Source organism: Arvicola amphibius, chromosome 9 (genome assembly GCF_903992535.2).
Source record: "Arvicola amphibius chromosome 9, mArvAmp1.2, whole genome shotgun sequence".
Classification (NCBI taxonomy): Eukaryota; Metazoa; Chordata; class Mammalia; order Rodentia; family Cricetidae; genus Arvicola; species Arvicola amphibius.
Window position 1 is genome coordinate 122,509,662 of NC_052055.2, and position 17,372 is coordinate 122,527,033.

Here is a 17,372-nt window from a genome sequence, read left to right on the forward strand (position 1 = left end):
AGGCTGGCAGTGAGGGAGAGGAGCTGAGGACAGGGTGGCTTGCTTGGCAGGAGAGGTGGAGAGGAGGTGAAGTCCCCCAGGAAACCTTGAGCTGGGCTAATGTGTTTAGGCATCTCCCCTGCAGCTCCCACTTCTACCTTGCCATTCCCATTAAGGCAGAGCTGTCCCTCCTCTCATTCCTGAGCACCTTAAGGTGTGACTCGTTTCCATAAAGAGTGAACTGCAGACACATTACCCCATGAGGTGTGAAGGCGGGCCCATGGATGACCCTCATTACAGCGACTTGTGTGCCCGGGAAGTTCCCTGTAGCCTCTCTGGCCAATGTCTCTCTCCACAAGGCTCATCTGCTGCGGGGCTTGTTTTCAAGCTACTCCTCAGCACATGGAGACCGATGCCTCTGCTGTGTGAGATCCGTCCATGGTGCCCTCCGCTGTGTGAGATCCATCCGTGGTGCCCTCCTCTGTGTCCCTCAGCTGTGTGAGATCCGTCTGTGGTGCCCTCCGCTGTGTCCCTCAGCTGTGTGAGATCCGTCCATGGTGCCCTCCGCTGTGTGAGATCCGTCCGTGGTGCCCTCCGCTGAGATCCGTCCGTGGTGCCCTCTGCTGTGTGAGATCCGTCCGTGGTGCCCTCCGCTGTGTGAGATCCGTCTGTGGTGCCCTCCGCTGTGTGAGATCCATCCGTGGTGCCCTCCGCTGTGTGAGATCCGTCTGTGGTGCCCTCCGCTGTGTGAGATCCGTCCGTGGTGCCCTCTGCTGTGTAAGATCTGTCTGTGGTGCCCTCCGCTGTGTGAGATCGTCCATGGTGTCCTCCACTGTGTGAGATCTGTCCATGGTGTCCTCCGCTGTGTGAGATCTGTCCATTGTGTCCTCCGCTGTGTCCCTCAGCTGTGTGAGATCCGTCCGTGGTGCCCGTCACTGTGTGTGAGTTCTGTGCAAAGGGCAGAGTGTGTAAGCAGCTCCCTCTTTTTTATGCTCTGTACTCTTCCACTGTATCTGTATTTATATAATTCATAATTCATGTGTCCTTTCTGCTGCTTCTGAAAACTTAGGGTGAGTCCAGTGTTTGGGTCCCATGAATAAAGTGGATCTGGATGTCCACGAAGGTGTCTTCTTCTTCTTCTTCTTTTTTTCTTTTTTTGGTTTTTCGAGACAGGGTTTCTCTGCAGCTTTTTTAGAGCCTGTCCTGGAACTAGCTCTTGTAGACCAGGCTGGCCTCGAACTCACAGAGATCCGCCTGCCTCTGCCTCCCGAGTGCTGGGATTAAAGGCGTGCGCCACCACCGCCCGGCACGAAGGTGTCTTTCAGTGGACTTGAAGGTTCCTTTCCCAGACTCTGTCACGTCACTGGAAATGCTGGCTACAGAGCAGAATGTGTGGTTGCCTTTAGGGGGATCCATCCATCATTTTTCCAAAGTGATGCTGCCCAGTTATCAGTTTTAAACCTCCCATATCCAGAGGCCCATCTCAGAGGCCAGCTTGTCCACATTCCCAAGGGCAGCGCTGGTCTCTAGAGTCAGCTCTGCAGGATGCACAACTTCACTACCCGTGTCCGGGAGGCAGCATCTTAGTAATAGAGATGGGTTTCCATGCTGGATCCATTAAAGTAGATGCATCAAAAGGCTGCGAGGTGGCTCAATGGTTAACATGCTAGCAATCAAAGAGTCTGGACCAGAGTTCAAATCCCCAGAATTCACATTAGTGCTGGGTAGGCATAATGGCAAGGATCTCCCAAAGCAAGCTAGCTACCAAGAGAAGCCATATTGGTGAGCTCTGGGTTTGATTGAGAGGGCCTGCCTCAATGAAGAGGAAGAAAAATAATGGAGGAAGACACTTGACTTGGGTTTCCATTCACATGCAAAACATGTACACACACATGGATACACCATACACATGTGAAAATAGGAAAAAGTAAGGACTCATGGAGGCCTTGGGGCCTGTGGCACTGCCTGCAGTCCGCCCCCCAGCTGCAGCCCCCCAATGCTCTCCCTGTAGCACCCTCCTGCAGTCCCCCACTCTCCCTGCAGCACCCTTTTGCAGCGCTCTCTCCCTGCAGCCCCCCAGTACTCTCTGTAACCCCCACACTCTCCCTGCAACACCCACACTCTCCCTGCAGCCCCCTCCTGCAGCCCCCATGCTCTCCCTGCAGGCTCCTCCTGCAGCCCCCCATGCTCTCCCTGCAGCCACCTCCTGCAGCCCCCACTCTCCCTGCAGCCCCCTCCTGCAGCCCCCCACTCTCCCTGCAGCCCCCTCCTGCAGCCCCCCATACTCTCCCTGCAGCCCCCTCCTGCAGCCCCCCACTCTCCCTGCAGCCCCCTCCTGCAGCCCCCCACTCTCCCTGCAGCCCCCTCCTGCAGCCCCCCACTCTCCCTGCAGCCCCCTCCTGCAGCCCCCCACTCTCCCTGCAGCACCCTCCTGCAGCCCCCCACTCTCCCTGCAGCACCCTCCTGCAGCCCCCCACTCTCCCTGCAGCCCCCACTCTCCCTGCAGCCCCCTCCTGCAGCCCCCCACTCTTCCTGCAGCCCCCTCCTGCAGCCCCCCACTCTCCCTGCAGCCCCCTCCTGCAGCCCCCCACTCTCCCTGCAGCCCCCTCCTGCAGCCCCCCCACTCTCCCTGCAGCCCCCTCCTGCAGCCCCCCACTCTCCCTGCAGCCCCTCCTGCAGCGCTCTCTCCCTGCAGCCCTCCTGCAGCCCCCCATACTCTCCCTGCAGCCCCCTCCTGCAGCCCCCCATACTCTCCCTGCAGCCCCCTCCTGCAGCCCCCCACTCTCCCTGCAGCCCCCTCCTGCAGCCCCCCACTCTCCCTGCAGCCCCCTCCTGCAGCCCCTCCCGTGCTCTTCCTGCAGCCCCCTCCTGCAGCCCCCCACTCTCCCTGCAGCCCCCTCCTGCAGCCCCCCACTCTCCCTGCAGCCCCCTCCTGCAGCGCTCTCTCCCTGGGCATGTGGCGCCAATGCACTGCTCTTTCTCAGCCCGCCCACTCTGTTTCACTGGGCCTCGTGTTCTCATCTGGGGGCTAGTGAGTCGGATCTGCTGGGTGACCCAGTTAGCTTGTGACCACAGCAACCATTGGCTCTCGTCCTCTGCGTCTCCTCTCCGGAATCTGGAATCAGGGGTGTCTGGCACTGGTGGAGGTGATGAAGACTTCAGAAACCCACCCGGGTGTAAGCCCACTTCTCTGGTGTGGCTGACCTCTTCCCATTTTTACCTTTCTAAAGCCCCTGTCCTGGAACTCACTCTTGTAGACCAGGCTGGCTTCGAACTCACAGCCATCCGCCTGCCTCTGTCTCCCAAGGGCTGGGATTAAAAGCATGTGCCACTACCACCTGACTTCAAAGTCCCTTTCTAAAGGCCTGGGATGTGGTTGCTTAGCATGGATGGAGTCCTGGGCTCATCTCCCTGCACCACACAAACCAGGCGTTATGGTGCACGCTTGTAATCCCAGAAGAAAGGAAGATCAGAAATCCAAGCTCATTCTGGCCACAAGCCTGCTGATATAGAAATTAGGAACTATCCAAAGTATGGCTCAGTGCTTAGTGGGAGAGTACAGACCCATAGAAAAGAGCCACTTAAATTATAAAATAAAAATTTGTTTATTTTTTTAAAAGTGAATTTCTAATGACTGTGACCATCCCTGGGTGGAGGGGACGCCATACACAGTTTTAGGGAGGTCCAGTGACTAGAGTTCAGTCCTACGTCAAGGACGGGCCAAGCCCCCTGGGAAACAAGAAGGGCTCTTGAAGGCCATGGATGGGCTAAGCAGTCCTGGAGAGAGAGGACTGAAATGTTTTGGTGGGCTGAGTCCGGGGCTCACGACTCCCAAGAATGTTGTCCATGATTCAGAAACAAACCTGAGGTGGGAGGCAGAGACAGGGCCAAGGTTTAGGACTGGGGCGCTGGCCAAGATGCTGGCTGCGGATGGAGGCCCTCTTCGTCCTACGTCAGTGGGAGTCGTGTGGCTAGGCAGACAGTGTGGGTGCCTTGATATTTTAATTGAAGCCTGGAGACACAGTTGCTCTCTCTACTGTGCTAACAATGTACGGAATAAATAATTCAACCGTGGCTGTGTTGTGCCTGCTGTCCTCGCCCATGGGGGTGGCCACACATGAACGAGTACACACATACACACAGAGAGACAGACAGAGAGAGAGAGAGAGAGAGAGAGAGAGAGGGAGAGAGAGCCCCAGGAGTTGGGCAGATCTGCTGTTAGGAGCCAGTGGCTGTGGCCAGACCAGAGGCTCAGCAATTTCATTTTAACTGGGCACCTTTTAACTTTAGAGCCGTAGTTTCTTTTCAGGCAGTGCTTGAAGACAGGTTAGCAGGCCAGCAGGCCACTCGCTCCTGTGCGCAGCAGTTAAGTGGAATCTAGAGGCCTATGTGTCCCCAGACCAGCCTGAGATGCCAAGTGACCAGGAGACAGGGACCCCTTAGTGGTGCACCCTCTGGCCTATGTCTGTCTTGGGCCCCTCAGATTTAGCAAATGCCATGGGGCTCCATTTGGAGGGAGGTGTGGAGCAGATTCTCAGGGGTGGAGTGTTGGCCAGAGTAAATGAATCTGGTCTTCCTGGAATGAGGAGGTGTGACGTGCTCTTGGATGGTCAGTGTGACAGGGAAGGTGTGAGCAGAAGTGTAGTTGGGGTAGAGAGAGCAGCTCTGGAGGGGAGGTCTTCGGAGGTGGCTTTCTCAAGGTGACTACTCTCCCTAGACAGAGATAAGGCCGTGGCATCAGGGCATGAGGGGCGATGGGGTGTGTGGGTCTGCTGGGGACACAACAGGGCTGTCAGGGAAGTCACCTGGAAGGGACATTCAAACGGACTCAGGTGAGGGTGGAGCCAGTGAACAGCTGTGGGAGGAGAATGTTTGCCCTAGCTGAGAAGCAGGGACCCAAGGTGGTGCTTCTGGTATATCTTCCTCACTTGGAGCCTGCTGAGCACCAACCCCCTTCTGATACACCCAGCAGCTACAGGAGCCTCCCCTAAGCCCCCCATCTGATACACCCAGCAACAGGACCCTCCGCTATCTGCCACCAGCCTTGTGGTTATGCGAACCTTTTGTTTCTTTAGTTTTGGCTATGCTATAGAGATGGAAATGGGGGTCCTGACTCTTTCTGCCTGGTGTCCCTGTCTGCCACAGTCCCAGCCTGTACAGTTATAAAGCTGTAAAAGGGCCATGCCTCATGGGGTGGGGAGAGGAGGGAACAGAGGGCCTGTTTAATTTAATTCCCTGTTTTATTGCTCGTTGGATAAATAACCTTCATTAAGACAGAAAGCGCAGGGCGGGGGGACATGGACAGGGAGAAGTTTGATTAATTTTGAGCTGCTTTCTCATTTGTTAATTTTCTTCCAGTTCAGCGGGATTATTTAAACAAATTACAGACATCGCTGTACCCTCCTTCCCCTGCAGGACTGTGGTTCGTGGGGGGGGGGGGAAGGGTTCCTGGCTCCCTCGTGATGATTTAAGGGCAACTTGGGGCAGGCGAGGAGGCTCCTCCAACTCTTTTGTTCCTCGTGTAGAAGAGGCTGGCGAGACAGGACACAGCTACAGCCTAGCGACTGCCCAGAGCCCACCCTTAGTTCTCTTCCAACTGCTGCCTCCTGGCCATCGCGCTTCTGGCCCTTACCTACCCACCCCATCTCCTGCTCCTGCTCTCTTGCTGTCTCCTGCTGGGGTACTCAAAGGAGAGAGCTGGCTGGGAGGTGGGAAATTAGGATCTCAATCTCCGTCTCTTCCTCCCCTGTCTCCTTCCCCCCTTCCCTTCCTTCCTTTCTCTACCTCCAATTATGGGAATTGAACCCAGGACCTTGCTCGTGCTGGGCAAGTGCTCTACCATTGAGCTATGGCTCCAGGCCCCCTTTACCCAGTTTTGTGATAGTCTCACTAGTTTGCACAAATTGGCCTTGAACTCAATCTCTTGCTCACGTAGTCCTTCTGCCTCAGCCTCTTGAGTGTGCGGGATGACAGGTTGTGAACAGGCCTGTGCATCCTCAAAGGGATTTCCAGCTGCCTGCTGTCCTGAGTCTCCGTGTGTGCATGCATGGTATGCGTGCAGCACGCAGAGGCATGTTTGTATGCACAGACTGTGGGCATCATCAGGTTCACCTCTCACAGTGAGCCCGTACGCTGTGCAGAGGGCTGCATGTGGGGAGCTCAGCGAGTGCTGTGTGTGCACCGGGGTTCTGGACAGTACATGAAGCGGTATCTTAGGTGCCCTGTGTGTATGCACATCTGTATTCTTGAATGTGCGGGGGCAGGGTCTCAGGTGCCACTCTGTCCCCGTCATGCTCTGTGTCATAGCTACAGACCAGACTGGAGGGAGAGGAACATGAAACAGAACCGGGGAGTGCCATGCCTGTCAGGACTGGGCAGAGCTGGGGAGTACCGTGCCTATTGGGTGCAGCTGTGCTCCCGGTGTGAAGGCCAGATCTAGGACCTTTGAATGGGAGGTGGATTCAGCTCTGAGAGGGTGGGCCTGGAACAGACCACCGTGAAGCTGCAAGTCACCTGCTTGGAGAAACCCTGTCAGAGACACAGCCGTGGGGAGGGAGGCCAGGGCCAAGGGTCAGTGGTGAGAAGGTCTTTTCAGGGACACGGGCGGGAAGTGCAGAGGGGACTGGGCAGGACCTTGGGGACCCCTGCTTTTCCTATGCTGGGATGGACTCAGGGCCCTGAACATGCAAGCAATCACTTACACTAAGCTACAGGGCTCTGGTTTTTCCAGACAGGAGGTCTCTGTGTGGCTCAGGCTAGCCTCAAGGACATGGTGTGCCTCTCTTTGCCTGAGTGCTGGGATTCCAGTCGCTGTATTCCGCTCTGGTTCTTCTGTGATGATTCCCTGAAAGACCATTGTTTGCTGTCACCGTGAGGCCTTGCCACACCTGCTGCACATGGCAGCCCCTCTAAGCTGTTTCTTGAGCTGGTCCCAGGGACCCACTTAAACCGTATGGGAATTTTGGGGTCCGCAGGGTGAAAAAGGCCCCCTCTGCAGGACATGTCACCTCACACTGGGTGTTGTGGAGCCTGTGGGAACCTGTTGCCCACTCCTACATGATTTGGACAAGACTCAGATGTGCTGGTGGCCCTCATGGACTTGGGGGAAGGCCAGGTAGCAGGGACTGGGCCCAGATCTCAGCAGCAGCTGCCGATGGCACTCCTGGAGTCTCTGGGTCTGCCTTGCGGTTAGTTATGACCTGCGGTGACAGGGCAAGTTTCTAGGACAGGCCTGAGGCAAGGGTGTGTTGCTTGACTTGGGCAGTGACCTCTGGACCCACGTGAAGAGCCAGCGTCAGGGAAAAGGCCACAGAAGTCTTAATGAGTAAGTCCCTTTGTGGGCCGCATCCTCCACACCAGAGAGGGACTGCCCTGCACTCTGCCGAGTCCCGGGAGCTGGGGCATGATGGGCGTGTGGCTTGCGGTACAGAACTGAGTGGCACCTGTGGAGGCTTCCACAGCAAGGGGTTGGGGACGCCTCCTCCGAATGCACCTGCTGCTCACAGCAGGAGCCGTGTCCCGTCCCTGGCATTTCTGGTCTGAGGACCGTGCAGGAGGCTTCCTCCCCAGGTCCCAGGGGTTCAGAGGTGACAGAACTCATTCCCTGTGGAGGTGGCAGGTCTTGCTGGCACAAGGAGCAGAAGTGCAGGTGGTTCATCCGCTCGCCACCTGGGTGACATTAAGCATAATCCTGCACCCCTTGGAGGGAAGGGAGCAGCACCTGTCCCCTTCGGAGGGCTGGCAGCAGTGAGTTTTGATGACAGAATGAATCTGGACAAACGGCACATGGTGATGGAGGTCAGAACACTTATGGGCATGGGTTCTCTCCCACTGTGTGAGCCTCAGGGATCACACTCGGGTTGTCGGCTTCATGGCAGGCGACTTTACCCACTAAGCCATCTCGTGGGCACCCTGTATGAACTCCTCTCTGACAGAATCTTGATGGGACCTACTGAGGAGAGCCAGTAAAAGTGGATTGCCACCCCAAGACACCTGCTCAAAGTCACTCGTCTTTCATAGTCTTGGTCTACATCCTGGGGCTGTGGTAGGCGGGGAGAGAGGCAAATGGTTCTCCTCAGGGTCTGGCGTTCCAGTCGGGAGGCACCCAGTCCACACATCTGGGCAGCGTGTGCTGTCGCAAGTGGGAACTCCAGGTAAAAAGCCCGAGGATGTTGGGTAGCACAGCCCTGAGCTGGGAAGCAATGGTGGAAAGGGATCAGGCACCAGCAGATCCTACCGGGCCTGCTGGGCTCCTGAGGAGGGAGAAACTGAGTTATCAGGTTTTCTTTGGTCCTTCCAGCTGTAGGCGGGCATGCAGGTGTTTGAGAGGGTGAGTTGGGGGGCGGCTGAGGAGACAGGGGATCCATCCTGCTAGAGGCCCGGGAGTTGGCTTGGTAGGAGCCACATGCTAGAGTTGGTGAGTGACAGACGGGTTCTGGTTGTTTCCAGAATAAGGCCAGCCACACCTGACGCTAAGTCAGGCTAGGGCCATGAGGCAGACTCAGGGTCCTGATGCTGCTTTGGCCTGAACAGCAGGAAGGACAGATACAGTGGCTGTTTTCGGGCCTGGCAGTTCCTGCTCGGGACCCACAAAGTCTGACACATCAGCTCACTGGTGTCCCAGGGGAGGTTAGCTGGCTGGAATCCTGGCCTTCAAGGTTCATCTGAGGGGTGAACATAGAGGGGCAGCCGGGGCCTGTGTGCTGTGAGCCCTGGGGTGCAGGGCTGAGGACAAGGGTCTGTGGCAGCTGAGGAGGGACCCAGGACCAAGTAAGGAGGAGCCACAGAAGTCATCTGCCAAGGTGGGGACAGCACCACAATGGAAGCCACTTCGGGGAGGGCTTCTGGGGGCTCCAGCTGGGCACCTGGCCGGGCACCCCACGGCTGTGCCCGCTGTGCTTTGCCCTGCTTCTGGCTGTCACCCCCTCCCAGCCAAACCCCAGAGTCCCAGTGGGGCTTCCTCCTGGCTGTCTGGCCGGTCTGAATATGGCCTGGCTGTGCGTATAAATCACAGGACGTGCTAGCTGTGTGACTTTTATCATCTCGTGTGCTCAATGATGTTAATACACCCCATTATATCATCTTATATTAATATAGTGCAGTCCATCACGCACACAGCGCCTCCGCTGACTGGGGAGAGTGGTGGGCAGACAGTGGTTCATTTCCTTGAGTGATGGGGGTTAGCCACGCCCCCATCGCTTACACTCTGTTGCTAAGTGGACCTCAGGGTATCTGCAATGGCAACCACTCTGGGCATTAAACCAAGAGGCCCGCCTGGCCCTACACCAACTCCTGCAGCCCATGGAGGGTCGCCAAGTTTGGGAGAGGTTTTCCTGAGTCCCTGCCTACTGTGCAGCCCCCTCCCTCTGTTCTGGCTGAGGGCCAGGTAGATCATTAAACTCTCACTAAACAGGGCAGGTGCGATGGTGTGAAGCAGACGCTCGGGGTGCAGGGGAAGCAGCAGAAGAGATCCTGACCCTTATTCAGGCTTCCTCTCAACCCGGAGATGGTGTGAGTGAACACAAGGTAGTGCCAGGCAGGGACAGGCTGAGACCCCTCAGGGGAAGTCAGACAGACCTGGGTTCAAATCCTGCCTTGCAATTTGCTGTATGATCTCCGGACATATTTTCTTATCTGAAAAACGAAGTAAGAAATAGTGGTTCTATTGTGTGGGGAAGGAAGGAGATGATCCCTGGGTGGGGGGGGGGGCAGGCACTGGGACAGGTTGATTCTCAGTGTGTCACAGGCTCTCAGACTCTGCAAACACTGCTCCCCTCCTCACAGGGCTGCCAGGGCCAGGTGTAGCCAGCATCATCTCCCAGTCCCTTCCTCCTGCTCTTCCCACTCAACCCTACTCCTAGTGTGGACCCTGGAGTCCTGAGGCCACTGGGCTGGTCTATGACCTGATTACCAGGGGAGCCCTTCCCCTTCTCCACACTGACCTTTCCTCCTCTTACAGAGGGGGTTAACACAAGAGAGCAGAGAGAGCCTGCATCCTGTCACCCGCACCAGACAGGACAGTGGTTGTGGCATCTAGGTCCCTTCCCTCTCCCCAGCTTCCTTCCTGCTTATCCTTCTGTATGCCCCTCACCGTGATCTCCGCAAACACCCAATTCTCATCACGATACCCACTTCACAAACAAGGAGACTGAGGCCCCGAAATGGTGACCTAGCGACCCGCGTCTTACCTCTGGGGGCTTCGTTTTAGCTCCTCGCACAGAGCCCAGGAGCTGTGGTTCTGAGGGTGCCAAGCTTGGCTTTAGCCCTCCCCACCCAGGCCTCAACTGCCACCCGCCTCCCCCGAGATGGCCGCTGACGAGGTGGCACAGTCAGCGTGCGAGCCCGCTAAAGGGAGTGTAATTTATTGATCTACATTTTGCTTATGAAGTAGGGCAAGTGCTGATGTGAAGATCTTGTTTGCTCTCGGCTCAGGGCCGGCTCCCCGCTCGAACACTCTTATCTGTCTCCAGGCCCTGCCTCCAAAGCATCAGTGCGGCTCCTTTGTCAGCCGATGCCAGGCGAGCCAGGCGCCCTCCTCCCGGCACATCCCATTCTTCTCAGCTCCCAGCCTCCTGGTGGGGGTGTGTGTGTGCCAGGCTCCCGTGAAAACATGTACTGCTTAAAAGGGCAGGCCGGGACTGAGCACGCGTCTTTCGGGATGTCTCTGTCCAGGGCCCGCTGCCTATGCTGCTGGTTTCCCCCAGCAGAACAATTCAGAATAGGAAATTAATCCAAGTGCCAGTTTCCTGTCTTGATAGAATGCTGGGCAGCCTGAGTGGAGGCAGGGGTGTGAGGCAGGGTGTTACTGTGGAATGAGAGAGATAAGGTCACAAGGTCCAGCAGAGCCCTGGAGGTAAGGGGAGGTGGGGGAGTGGCATTGCCCTTATGTGGGTGCTGTCGTTGGTGGCCCCTTACTGCAGAGGCATCAGGCAAAGGGAGAACTCAGGGGCAGACTCACTCCTCCATAGATGAGGATCCCTAGGGTAGGGTCACATGCACTGCTCTGGGAAGGGATGACCAACGCAAAGGCCCTGGGGCACAGTGCACCTCAACCCTCAAGGTCTAGAGGGAGGTAGCATGGCAGGAAGCAGAAGCAGAGGACCTCTGAGTTTGAGGCCAGCCTGGTCTACAGAGTGAATTACAGAACGGCCAGAACTACATAGGAAAAGCCTGTCTCAAAAAGTGCCCCCCGCAAAGCGAACCCATTCCCAGTTAGTGCTCTCTGCCTCATGCTTGGGGGTCAATATGTGAGCTCTCAGCTGCTGCTCTAGCGTCATGCCTGCCTGCCTGCTGTGCTCTCTGCTAAGGCAGTCACGGACTCACCCTTTAAAGCCGTGAGCCCCAAATAAACTCTTCTCTAAGTCACCTCGGTCATGTTGGCTCCTCACAGTGACAGAGTAAGCTGGTCACCAAGAGAAAAGAGAGGCCCCACCCATGGCGTGCGCTGTTCTGTGAGGGACAGGGTCCTCTCTTGTGGGACGCTGGCGTTGTAGGGGTGCCCGCACACCGCAGCCAGGCCTGTGCCCTCCTAGAGGACAGTCACAGGCAGGAGCCCCTCTGGCAACCAACCTGGGGCTGGGGTGCTGCTGGTGATCCTAATTAAAAGCTCAGATCCAAATGGCTCGATGATGGAATTTCTAATTAAATCAATTTCATCTCATCTGGGAAGCAGAGGTTTGCGTACGATAAGCATGAAATTAATAATTACGTTTAGAAATTAGCTACTTCTCAAAGCAGACCATTCGCACAGCCCTCTGGGACCTGGGGCAAGCTTCACCCTGTCCTTTGTGTTAGAGACAGATGGACCACTTCAGCCTAGAGATGGCGGACAGGAGAGGCGCGCGGTACATGGAGACACAGCTTCTCTTTGCTGCTACCTACTCGGTCCTGTGGAAGACGCAGGCAGCCACTTGTCACCGGAGGCTATGGCATCCTCGATTTCTATTTAATTTTATTTATTTATTTTTTAATTTTTTTTAGTTTATTGAGACAAGGTCTCACTAGCTATGTAGACCAGACTGGCCTTAAACTCAGTGAGATCTGTCTGCCTCTGCCTCCTGAGTGCTGGCATTAAAGGCGTGCGCCACCACACCCGACTAATTACTGACTTTTTTATGTATATGAGTGTTTGCCTGCATGTATGTCTATGTAACACATGTGTGCAGTGCCCACCGAGGCCAGAAGAGAGTGTTATATCCCCCAGACAGTTGTGAGTTGCCATGTGGTTCCTGGAAATTGAACCTGTGTCTTCTGGAAGAACAGCCAGTATTCTTAACCACTGAGCCATATCTCCAGCCCTAGCCTCAGATTCTCCATATGCATGCATGTTCTGTGTATGGATACATGTGTGTAGACACACTATATACAGAGGAGACTGAGGTTTCACATAGCAATTACTGGTATGGGTTTTGGAGCAAGCCTCTTTGGGTTCAAATCCTGCCCCAGCCAGTCAAGAGCTGTGTGACCATAGGTAAGTAACTTAACCTTTCTGTATTAGTTTTAGATAAGTGAAGATTAAATAGGTCCTCTTATATAGTATACACTCGAGGGTGTTTAGCTTAGGAACCTACTTAGGACAGTAAGGTGTATAGTAGGCATCTAATCGGTGTTGGTCTGACAGTGCTCATGAGCCGTGTGTACCTGAAGGAATCTAGCTCAGTCTAGTAGTCCCCTACTAGCCTAAAAAGTGTGGTAAGTGTCAACCGGACACATTCAAGTTCTGAGGTGGAGAGCCATTATTAACGTATGAGACTCACAGAATCATGTTACTGCTCACGGTACAAGTCAACACGAGTGAGGCGATGCCGCGGTAACACCCAGCCCTCAGACCTGCCGCCTGTATTAGTCAGCTCAGGTGAGGCGATGCTGCAGTAATAACCAGCCCTCAGACCTGCCGCCTGTATTAGTCAGTTCAGGTGAGGCGATGCCTCAGTAACAACTATTCTGCAAACCTCTGGGATTTGAAGGACATAGACATTAATTATTGCTAAGTCACACATCTGTAGATTGGTTAGTGCTTTGTCCTGCCTCAGGAACCCATGTCAGACTGTGGAGCCTTGCTAGTGGCTATCGTGGGGGATACATGGACCATGGGGTATCTCTCACCTGCAATGACATGCTCTGCCCAGAGGAAACATGCATTCCCTGCTCCCAGCTCATCAAGCCGGATGTGTCATGTGACCTGGCCAACATGTGCCACAACTGTGGGCTGTGACTAGGGAATCAGCACCTGGCATGAGGTCCCTGCGTGTTCATTGCTTAGGCAGTTGTCTCTGTTTCTTCTGCTGGGATCAGCTTCGCTGAGGTCTGTCCCTGAGTTCATGGCAGGTGAAGCCCACAGCAGGTACTCGGGAAGCCATTGCTGAGTGAGTGAGTTAATGAAGAGGCCACCAGGGTGTGCGAGGAAGTGGAGGAGGTGGACAGAGTGGAGCTGGTGGCCATGGCAGCCACAGAGGCAAAGGAACCTCTTGGATCTTGTGGACCAGATTTACTTCCTGTGACATTGGCAGTTTAGAAATTCCCTTGTGTGCTCCCAGACACACTGGGGTACCCTGGAGGTCCCAGAGGAGAGAGGAGCGCAGATTATGGCTCCAGGGGCAGGGGAGGGCCCGGATAAGGTGGAGTTTACATGAGAGAGCTGAGCGGGACAGGATGCTTCTTGGATAGAGGCCAGGCAGAGCCGCCTGCTGGACCCAGTGAGGCCAGGCTGTGTGTGTAACCAGGCCCAGAGTGGTCAGAGGCTGGGGCTGGCCTTTGTCTGTGGTTGGTGTGATGTGATGAGGGGCAGGCCAGGTTGAGGGGAGCCATTTCGGTTGGCTCAGCCTAAGTTCCCCAGGTCTATAGGGAGCATCTGGTGGCTCTGGTGTGTGTGGGTGTCTTGTTCTGGAGGCAGGGGTCAGTCCATCTACCCATCTGAGGCCTATCATGAGCCTTCCAGAGACTGCCAGGACTGTTCCTTGGTCACTCCCAACCTGTGGGTCATGACCCCTTTGGGGCCCGGAGGAAAGGAACAGGAGACTGTTGCCATTCCTGTCAGGTGGCCCTTGAAGGGTCTGTGGGAGGGTCTTGCATAGCTGGCCACGTGACTCTGGCTCACCAGGTCACGTGGAGGTTGGGTGGAGATTTCTCTCTAGCCACTCTGAATGATTTTAGAGACTATGGAGACTGTACTCAGTGATTCTCTGGGACACTGATTCTGGGCTTGATTCTGACACTTTGGAGCCTTTCTCTTGGGCCTGAGCAGTGGTGTGCCGAATTCCCCTGTGTCCTGGCCAGGGTCGGCTTGCCTGGACTACTGGGGGAGAGTCAGACAGCAGCCTGTAGTCCCAAGGACCCACATGCACCCCAACGCAACCCATGTGCAGGCGTACCACCTGCGGTGGGTCCACTAGGCAGACCAGTCTCCCTCAAATCCAGCAGTGGCTCTAGGATCTGACACCCATGTCACCCCGCCGGGGGCCTTTGGCTCATCCCCTCACACCCTGCCTTCTCTTTTCCCTTTTGCCTTCTGATTTTCTTTGGAGACAGGGTCTCACCATGTAGCTCAGGCTAGCCTGGAACTCATATCAATCCTCCTGCCTCTGCCTCCCAAGTGCTAGGTTTTCAGGTTTGTCTCCACATCCAGCTCCTCTTGCCCCAGATCTCTTCAGTCCATCACTCCCCTGCAGGAGATCTGGGGCAGAGGCAGGGGTCCCCCCGCCTGGCAGCACTCAGTAGTGCAGTGGCTATGTGCAGCCGGAAGTGTGAAGGAGCGTGCCATACCCACGTGCTCAGGCGACTCAGCACGCGTTCTGGAACATGCATGCCTGCACAGATGCCCTGGGATTCCTGCTTGATTGTTGCTGAAGCCCAGAAGCAGCTTTTAATCTTCTTGTGGAATAGACCTCATCATTCCAAGAGTGGAGGGGGCAGAGGGAGAGAATTTTCCCACTCTTTCTCCTCAGTCCCCTGCATGAATCAGAGCTCTCCTGGGGCCAGCGGCAGACACACTACGTGCACGTGCATGTGCGCATGTGCGTGGCATTCCCTGCTAAGTAGCGCTTGGCCACAAGCACCTCCTGCCTTTTCTCCTGTCTCCTGGGAGCAGGGGTGTCCACCAGTGCTCCGGGCTGGATGCTCACTCACCTTTACATCTTTCTGCTAACACCGCACAACAGGTGACTTATACAGGGGACACTCGGTGCTGTGGCAGGCCGAGGGGAGCCTGGAGGAGCCGCGCAGGCTGACTGTGCAGTGCCGTACCTGTAGAAGGGTTACAGCTTCCCTCAGGACCTGGGCGTGGAAATGGGCTGTTGAGCCTGGTGGCTGCAATGCTTGTCCCTGTCCCCAGAGTGCAGCATGATCTGCATCCTCAGCAACCAGAACAGAGCGAGCCTCACATCCAGTGGGTGTTTTGCCTAGGACCAGGGCAGAGGAGGCTGAGGAAGTGGCAGGAGTCCTTGGGGGCCGCCATTTTGAGATGTGAGTCTCTGAGGAGAATGCTAATGGAGCGTCCTTCCCTCTCCAGCTGAGACAGGGAGCTGAGGAGGGCACACTGCCCCATGAATCAGCAGGGCTGAGTCACCTGGTGTGGCAGACTCTCAGGCCCCTTTGCCCTGCAGTGCCCCTGCCCCCCTCCCCCCCCCACATCAGGCTGCGACAGTGGGAGGGAGGGAGCTTCAGAAAGCAGCAAGCGTTCAGGGATGTCTCCACGGAGGTGGGGTGAGCTCATGTAGAGAGGGCAGCCCTGGGAGGCTGTGTGTGTGTGTGTGTGTGTGTGTGTGTGTGTGTGTGTGTGTGTGTATGTGTGCGCGCGTGCACACGTGTGCACGCTGCAGATAGCCACAGGCCTGCTCTCAGGAGTACCAGGAATTCCCCGTTTTACCAGCCACTCTAATTGCCCATTCTGTAACTGCAGAGCCTGAGGCCTGGGGTGGAGAAGGGACTGGTGAGGTCTACCAGCTAGAGAGCAAGAGTTGAGCTCGAACCCCAAACCTCAGCCTGAAATTTTCTTAGTGGTACTTCATAACCTGTGCTGTGACAGGGAGAAGGCACTGGTCTACTGTCCCTTACCCTGACCTGGTCCAGGTTGGTATCTGTCCCAGGGCCTCAGGGACTACTGGGGCAGTACAGCCTGGCTTTCCTGCTGGGTACCATGCAGAAGCCCCATGCAGACCCCCATCTTTGTGGGAATGTGGTACATTCTGTGTGGTAGAGGGCCTGGGTGTGAAGCTGCTGACTGCTGTTGGGGGCAGGGCTGGGCTCACTGGGGTTGGGCTCCCAGCCTGACAGTAGGGTACTTGGATGTCTGTCACTCTTGGCCTGGTTGGGAAGGCAAGGGATGAGTGAGCAGCAGACTAGCTGAGGGGACATGAGGAGAGAGTGGGGACTCAGACTTTGGTGCTCATCTGGAGGAAGCGTGGGCAGACGGGTCATGGTGTCTTGTTGGGTTGCTTATGGGGTTGCAGGGGTTTGGGTTTATTCTGTAGAACAATCTTTTAGGAAAATGGACATTTTAGATGCTCACAAAGGCCCACGTAGCTGTCACGGCTTTAACTGAGTGACTGTCAGCTCTCCCTCTCCAGGATTGGTTTGTCCTTCCTCCTGCCCCCTGGGGTCCTGTGAGACAGACCCTAGATGTATCCTTGTCAACCCCCCCCCCCCCCACACACACAGGGTTTCTCTGCAGCCCTGGATATTTTGCATCTGTAGACCAGGCTTGAACAGAGAGATCCACCTTCCTCTGCCTCCTGAGTGCTGGGATTAAAGGTGCGCCACCTCTGCCCAGCTTCCTCTCTAGCATCTCAGTACAAACTTCTAAACATTGGTTCTCACCTAGGACAGTCACTCCCCCGGGACCTCTGACCCTTCTGGAGATATACTGGTGGTCAATGTAGAATGAGGTGCTTCTAGTACATGGGGCACAACCTGGGTGTGGAACATCCACAGGGCACAGGCTGGGTGTGGAACATCCACAGGGCACAGGCTGGGTATGGAACATCCACAGGGCACAGGCTGGGTATGGAACATCCACGGACACAGGCTGGGTATGGAACATCCACGGACACAGGCTGGGTGTGGAACATCCACGGGCACAGGCTGGTTGTGGAACATCCATGGGCACGGGCTGGGTGTGGAACATCCTTGGGCACAGGCTGGGTGTGGAACATCCACAGGGCACAGAGCAGCCCTGTCTAGGAACCTCTTCCATTCCTAGACTGTGTGGCAGCTGAAAACCCCTAGGAGCAGGGGGCTGTGGTCTCCATGGTGTTGGAGAGGAGGGGACTGTGAGGAGGGTCACATGGCTCCTTTTTTTCCTTTGGGATGTCTTTAAACAACTAGACAAGGGGAGGAGAGGCAGTGTCTATGGGAGGGGTGGCTTTGGGTCTAGGGTCCAAAGGTTGTGGATGGTTGGG

General features: G+C 55.9%; 1 protein-coding gene across 2 annotated transcripts in view; it reads left to right on the forward strand.

Annotated features, from left to right (window-relative positions):
* Positions 1-17,372, forward strand: part of Grm4 (glutamate metabotropic receptor 4) — a 71,698-nt gene that overhangs the window by 12,819 nt on the left and 41,507 nt on the right. The gene's annotated exons all lie outside the window — the stretch shown is intronic.